The 8,260-nt window shown below is 36.4% G+C and overlaps 1 non-coding gene across 1 annotated transcript; it reads right to left on the reverse strand.

Moving 5' to 3' along the window:
* Positions 1-5,611: 5,611 nt before the first annotated feature.
* LOC128283313 (small nucleolar RNA R71) lies at positions 5,612-5,718 on the reverse strand. The gene has a single exon (XR_008273655.1). It is a non-coding gene; the product is annotated as a small nucleolar RNA R71 (small nucleolar RNA).
* Between the last annotated feature and the right edge of the window lie 2,542 nt (positions 5,719-8,260).

Raw genomic sequence — 8,260 nt, forward strand, 5'->3', positions numbered from 1 at the left:
CGTTTTAGTATCGAGGTAAGTTCATATGTATAATAAGCATTAATTTATACATGTTTCAATGTAAAATTGATATATTTATTATAATTTCTGAGGTGTTGAAAGTATGTAAGTTGGTATGATAATAATACAACAATAATGCTATAATTTATATTTGAAAGTTAAATTTAGTGAATTAATTGAATTATGTTAAATTAAATGATTATGGTGCCAAGTTTATGAATTGATTTAAAATATTTCTATGGTACATGAAGTGCATTGAATTATCATACATAAATGTGATTTCTATGATTATGGATATTATGGGAAATTGTAAGTTCATATGATTTTTAATAAGGCAATGTGTAATTTAATGTTATTGCCTTGATATTAAATGAGATGTAAGTTTATATGTAAGTAATACATCAATATTACTTGTATTATGATATTTTATAATAATATTGGAAATATGTTTGTGGATAATTACTTGATTGGTGAAATTGTTGGAAAAGAGAGAAATCCGGTTGAACCTTGGAAAGATTGGATGATCTGAGATAGTATGTAGCTAGGTCACATGTATGGTCTTGAGTGCACATCATGTGTACAAGAAAGCTACAAGACATTATGATGTAGCTAGGTCGCATGGTTGATACTATGTGTACACCATGTAGACAAGAGAGCTACGGGATATATGTAGCTAGGTCGCATGCGTGGTTTCAGGTGAAGGACACCATGTAGACAAGAGAGCTACGAGATAAATTGGCTAGGTCACATTGGTGGTACTGAGTGTTCACCATGTGTACAAGAGAGCCGAACTATATGATGGGTGGAGCTATGTGCTGAAACCACCAAGTATCGATGATTGATCCGAAGTGTTCAACGAGAGACTCTCTATGTATTGCTTTGTGAGTTTTGTGATGAATAAGTGCAGGAACTTGGTTATGTGAATGTATGATGTGTTCATTAAGTGACCAGGATGTGGTAACATTATAAACAAGTAAGTTATACATGAGGATGATTTTATGGTGACCTTGTGACCATGGGTCTATACTTGTGATGTATGAAATGTGGTGAAAATGATTTGTGATATGTATGTTAAAATGAGGTTAATACAAAGAAAGTGTGAAAGAGTGAATTAGCAATAAAACTGTTTTAGACAGTAGCAGTGATGTGATTTTGAAAAATCACAAAAAAATATTAGAAATTGAATCAGAGACTGAATGAGATATCAAATTAAAGCTTAATGCGCCTATTTTCATATAAAAGAAACAGACCAAGAAAAGGATTTATATATTTTTAGATATTTATGTTTTTGTGAGACTGGTTCAGAATGATTACGTGATCCCCTATTCTGACTTCAGAAAATAAAAAAAAATTGGATAAAAAAATTATAGGCTTAAACTTATATTTTTAAAATCCGTAATGAGTCTATTTTCAAGATAAATCAACAAGAACATTATTCGAGTTCATCTTTGTGAGATAATTAATTTTAGTGAAGAGAGGTCGAATCGTCGAGAAAGTGAAACAGGAAAAATTTTAATGAATAAACTTTACCAATTGGCTAAACCAAAAATTATGAAAATTTTATGGTAGAAAGATATCTGAGTCTAGTTTCAGGGGAAATTTACGGATCTTAATTTGGAGCTATGTAGCTCAAATTATAAATAAGTAAGTGACTATGACTCGTGTGGACAGTTTGATGTGAGCATTTATTAGTAAATTGTGAAATCATACTTACAAGAATGCTATATACATTAAGGATGTGGAATGGAGAGGAGGAGGAGGAAAATAAATATATGTAGAATACATGGAAACTATGGTATATGAAATATTGATATAATGAAAGAAATGATATGTGTTTATAAGAAAACAGAAAGAGAATGATATGTATCATGACATGTATATATATATATGACTAGTCTCAATGTAATGCTTGTTAGGTATGGAGTTGGATTGAAATGTTTCAGGCAAACATGTTATTTTGCGCATCTGAATTGTGGTATTTTATAAAGATATGATCTAGTTTTAAATATGAATGCTTGATGATTAAGCTGAAGATATTTGGTAAGATGATGATCTTGGTATAAATGTATAAGTGGTACTATAATAAACAAGGTAAAATGAGTATGAGAGACACATGTATGATGACATACAAATGCTATGTTTGTAGTTTAATTGAGAATATTTAATCATTAAATGAATACCATGTTATATGCTTTTGATTTTGTATAAGTGTGTAAGAGATTAAAGTTGACCAAAGCTTGGAAAATAGCCTAGGTATATTCCACAGTGAAACACGACCATGTGTCTCAAAGTGTATGGAACACGACTTTGGGACACCTGTGTGGAGCCTTAAAGCATGAAATTTCCAAGATTTTCGTAAGTTCTCGGTTTAGTCCCGAACCCTTTCTAAAGTATATTTTGGGCTTCGTAGACTCAAATAAGGGGCTATGTGTAAGTGAATGAACGTTTTGAAATATGAATGAAATTTTATGGCCCGTATTTTAGTTTAATGTTTGTATGTTTGTCCGGTAATGCCTCGTACCCTATCCCGGCCTCGGGTATGGGTAAGGGGTGTTACAAAATCCCTGTAGGTTCGAAATAGAAAATAAATTCCATTAATTCCACATGGGTAAGGGACACGGGACACAGGCATGTGCATTACCTCCACACGGGTGTGTGAGGCTTTACATAGATAGTTTTTCATGAACTTTTGTAAGTTCTCGGTTTCTTAATATATATCTAGGGGCCCGTAGGTTCATAATAAGTACACTAAGATGTTGTCTGATTGGTTTTAAATAAAAACAAAATTTTATAACCCGTGTTTTCTGAAAATGTCCGAGTATGTGTCTGGTAACGCCTCGTACCTAGTCCCGGTCTCGTGTATGGGTAAGGGATGTTAGATTTAGTGGTATCAGAGCTACAGTTTTGTCGGTTCTAAGACTACCATAGAGAGTATTGAGTTTCACTATACATTCCATTATCCGAACGTTGATAGTGTGAAATCTCCTGACTGTTTAATTGTCTTTGAATATAGTAAATTTCTTCCGATCAAGCACAAGATGAGTCCGAGGGAGCCGAGAGCCATGCTCCAGCTTCCGTACAATGATCTGTTTCTAGTAGTAGTAGAAGGCTTATGTCTGAAGGCCGGGAAGAGGCCAGAGCCGCCTTCTTTGATATGATGGATGAGTGGTTTAGGGATTATTTTAAAAATTGCCCCAACATACCACGACCTCCCCCGCCCCCTAACTACCTGATGAGGAATTACCACAAGGTATGGCACTTGTAAGAATTGGTAAAGCCCCTATAAACAAGCTTAGAAAGTATAGAGCTGAGGAATTCAGAGCTAAGATCGATGATGATGCTAAAAAAGCCGAGTTCTAGCTCGAGAATACTACACGGGTATTAGACGAATTATAGTGCACACCTAAGGAGTGCTTAAAGTTTACTGTGTCTCTCCTGAAGGATATTGCATACCATTGGTGGAAAACCATATCTTCAGTGGTGGCAAAGGAAAACATCACTTGGGTTTTTTTCCAAGCAGAGTTTAAGAAGAAATACATGATAAACTGTAAATTATACATATTTTTACCCCATGTTTAATTCATTTTATCGATGATTTCTCATTAGAATTGGTGAATTCTGATTTCTCATTAGAATTGGTGAATTCGATGCTCCTAATGCTTTAATTTCATGTTATATACATAGGAGAGCATAGGAGAGTGAAAGGAAAGAGAAATGAGCTAAAAATAAAAAAATGGGCCAAAATACGAACTCAATACGGCCTGGACTTCCTCACATTGGCAGACCACACGGCCGTGTCAATTTGGCAGGCTCGAACACGGCTTGAAGTAATCGAACACGGGCGTGTGCCACGAGCGTGTCCTTACCGAGCCCAAGTTGAGCCCAATTCGGAGAAGGCTAATTTTGAGGGCTAAAACGCATTCCAAAGCCTATAAATACACCCTAGAGGAGGAAGAAATGGGAGACGAAGAAGGGGGAGTAAGGAATTACTCCAAGGAAGTCGATTGATCCATATCAGAAGTCGGATTCATCGTGAAGACTGAAGATCTCTCCTCAATTTCCCTTCAGGAGTTTTGGGTTTTCTTTATGTTTTGTATTCTTTATTATTCTGAGATGTTTTCTTATTTAGTTAAAAACTAAACCCCTAAATACCTAAGGGGAATGAAACCTAAGACGAATCTTGTTATTATTTTCTAAATCGTATGATAAATATTTAACTTGTTCTTAATTCTTGTTTTGATATCCCAGGATACTGATTCAAGATAAGCTCTTATTCAGAGGAGGAATAGACCTTGGCTGATAGTACATTTATCATAATTAAGCGGAGTTGATTGCGCGCCTAGAAATAGGGTGACAAGATTTTGCCGAATTAGGGTGAAACCTAATAAGGGGATCCATAGATCGAGTTAATGCAACCCTAGAGTGTTAATTAGAGAAAAGTCTCAGTTATTCAATCTAGGGATTAGACGTTATTAGTCTTGAATAGGGATAATAACCTAACTTAGGGATCTCTACGGAACAAGTTGAATGAATAAATCGTCCGATTTGAAGCCAGAATAACAAGTAAAGTCTAGGTGGATTTTTCCTTAGGTATTGTCTTAAGTCAATCGATTTTTCCCAAAAACAATTCCCCAATTCTTTTCTCTGTGCGTTCTTAGTTTAGATAATTAGTTAATTAAAACAAAAACCTCTTTATTCTTAGGCTAGATAATAAAAAGATAGTTATTACTAGTACTTTTAATTCCTTTGGGTTTGACAATCCAGTCTTGCTAAAACTATACTACTGTTCGATAGGTACACTTGCCTACATCGCGATAATAGTTAGTTTCAAGAACGATTAATTATAAATATTTAAAACTTATCACGAAATCACGCGATCAAGTTTTTGGCGCCGTTGCCGGGGAACTGAAATATTAGGAACGCTCAATTTTTATTACTTTAGCCATTTATTTTTCTTGCAATTTAATTTAATTTATTATTATTATTATTATTATTTATTAACCTACTCTTTCTTTCTCTTAGCAGGTTTTTATAGTTTATGACTAGAAGAAACCTATCGGGACCATTACTTTCTGACGAAGAAATCGATCGTATAGTTCGCAGAAATAAAAAAGAAATAAGGCGAAACTTACAATACACAGAGAACGAGCAAGAAGACGAGACTCAACCCTCAATCGAAGAGATGGCTGAAAACCAAGGCATTCAGCTACCTCCTGCAATTGCGGCTAATCAAAATCCTGCTCCACGCACTATGTATGATTATGCTAAACCTTCTTTAACAGGAACTAAATCTAGCATAGTTAGACCTGCTGTAGCTGCAAATACTTTTGAATTAAAACCTAACACTATTCAGATGATACAGTAATTTATTCAATTTGATGGTTTGCAGGATAAGGATCCCAATGCACATTTAGCATATTTTCTGGAATTTTGGGATACATTTAAAATCAATGGCGTTTCTGATGATGCCATTCGCCTTCAGTTGTTTCCCTTTTCACTGAGAAACAAAGCTAAACAGTGGTTGAACTCGTTACCACGAGGGTCTATCACTACTTGGGAACAAATGACCGAAAAATTCTTACTAAAATATTTTTCGCCAGCTAAAACGTCTAAATTACGTAATGATATCTCTTCTTTTGTGCAGATGGATTTAGAAACACTTTACGATGCATAGGAGAGATACAAGGACTTACTGAGATGGTGCCCACACCATGGGTTACCATTTTGGCTTCAAGTACAAACATTCTGCAATGGTTTGAATCCCTCGACTCGGCAAATGGTTGAGCAGCTACTGGTGGAACCATCAACAGAAAAACACTTGAAGAGGCTTATGAATTCATTGAAGACATGTCATTGAATAACTATCAGTGGCAAGTCATGAGGACTAAGCCAACAAAAACAGCCAGCATTTATAACGTCGACTCAGTTACTATGCTGTCAAATCAGGTAGAACTTCTCAATAAAAAGATTGATGGTTTACTTGGTTCTACGCAGGTACATCCAGTAATGAGGTGTGACTCAAATGGAGGAGGTGTGCATACAGAATATCAATCCTTCACTCCTACGATCGAAGAGGAACAAGTCAACTATATGGGTAACAATAAATTTAGATCTCAAAATAACCCATACAGTAATACTTATAATGCAGGTTGGAGGAACCACCCAAATTTCTCCTAGGGTGGTCAAGGGAATCAAAAGCCACAAAATCCTCAGGGCTTTCAACAGCCACCCTATCAACAAGAGAAGAAACTGAACCTTGAGGAGATGCTCTCAAAATTCATATCAATGTCAGAAACCCGTTTCCAAAATACCAAGACAACACTTAAAAATCAACAAGCATCGATCCAAAGACTCGAAACTCAGATAGGCCAGCTATCCAAACTAATCTCCAAATGACCACAAGGTAGCTTACCAAGTAATACTGAACCCAACCCAAGGGAACACCTCAACGCAATCAGTACTTAAGATAAGGAAGGATTCATTGCACCTGAGCCAGAATTGATGCAAGAAACTATGGTGAGCAAAAGTAAAAGTGAGGTAAGTCATAACAAAATGGTGAATGAAGAATATAGACCTCCTGTCCCATATCCTAACGTGACAAGGAAAGACCGCTCAGACGAAAAATTCGGTAAATTCCTTAAACTTTTAAAAAAATTACATATTAACTTACCATTTCTTGAAGCTCTGTCGCAGATGCCGAATGCAATGAAATTTTTAAAAGAGATTTTAGTAAATAAGCGGAAGTTGGATGAAGCGTCGCATGTGGAGCTAAACGCAGTCAGCTCAGCTATTCTACAGAATAAGCTACCCCACAAATTGAAAGATCCAGGGAGTTTTACAATTCCTTGCTGAATTGGTAGTTTAGATATAAGTCATGCATTAGCTGATTTAGGGGCTAGTATTAACGTCATGCCTTACAAAATTTTTAAGCAACTAGGTCTTGGGAAACCTAAACAAACTAGGATGAGCATTCAATTAGCAGATAAAACTATAAGATTCCCTAGGGGTATTATTGAAGATGTACTTGTGAAAGTAGATAAGTTCATATTTCCCGTTGATTTTGTTATTTTAGACATAGAGGAGGATAATAACACCCCTTTGATTTTAGGGAGGCCATTTTTAGCAACTGCTAAAATAATTATTGATGTTGGCACAGGTGAGCTCACGCTTCACGTAGGAGACGACATGATCACCCTTCAAGCTCATAATTCTGGCATCACATCGAACATTGAAGGTAATAGTCCACACCAATCTACTAAAACTGACAATATGACTTTGCAGAAATTGAGCTTCAAAGAAGTTCACGAGCCATGTTTCAGAAATGATAGAGGACACATTCATGAAGAACGAAGGCTACGGATAGAGGAGCTAGACAAATGGTGAGCACACAAACTGAGAACACATGATAAACCGAAACTACACCAAAACAAGGCCGACACCTTTCCAAATCAACTTAAGATTGGCGATAAAGTCTTACTAGATGCCGTAGATCCTTACATTGTCACTACCACACCGAATGAGGAAATCCCTCTTACAGTACCCAGTATTTTTCCATTCAGTACGGTGGAGGTTAGTCACCTCAAGTTTGGCACTTTTAAGGTAAGCAACACCCGATTAAAACGATATTTTGATGAGATTGATAGCAAGAATGAGGAGTATAAACTCCTCAAACCACCCTGACCATTCACTAGAGAGGTAAGTCGAACTTAGACTATAAATAAGATTTTCTCGGGAGGCAACCCAGTACTAACAATTTTAACTCATTTTAAATTCAAGTTTTAAACATTTAGGTCACTCACAGGGTTTTTAAAGCACAGGTTCCCTACTCCACCCGGCTGATCACACGACCGTGCTTAAGGCTGTGTGACCAACACGGAGAGAAACACGGCCGTATGATACGACCGTGCGAAAATAGGGTAGAAAAATTCACTAAACATGGGTTGTGATAAAACGCCACGGCCATGAAACATGGCCATGGTCGAATCTGCCAAATAAACATGGGCGTGTGACACGCCCGTGTCTAGCACCCGTGGACAACACTATCGAAATAACACGAGCGTGCGAAAACCCATACGACCATGGAAGAAGCGAATCATGCCAGATTAACTAAAAAAAAAACCATGCATGCATATTTGTAATTTCATATTCTGAGAGAAGCTCTTTTGTACGCAAGTGAAGATTAACTCTTTTTCTAGTTAGGAAACTTTTCAATTCAATCTCGATTCTAACCCTTTCTTTCAGCTTGTGGCCACAGCCCCCT

This window comes from Gossypium arboreum, chromosome 10 (assembly GCF_025698485.1).
Source record: "Gossypium arboreum isolate Shixiya-1 chromosome 10, ASM2569848v2, whole genome shotgun sequence".
In the NCBI taxonomy this organism is placed as follows: domain Eukaryota; kingdom Viridiplantae; phylum Streptophyta; class Magnoliopsida; order Malvales; family Malvaceae; genus Gossypium; species Gossypium arboreum.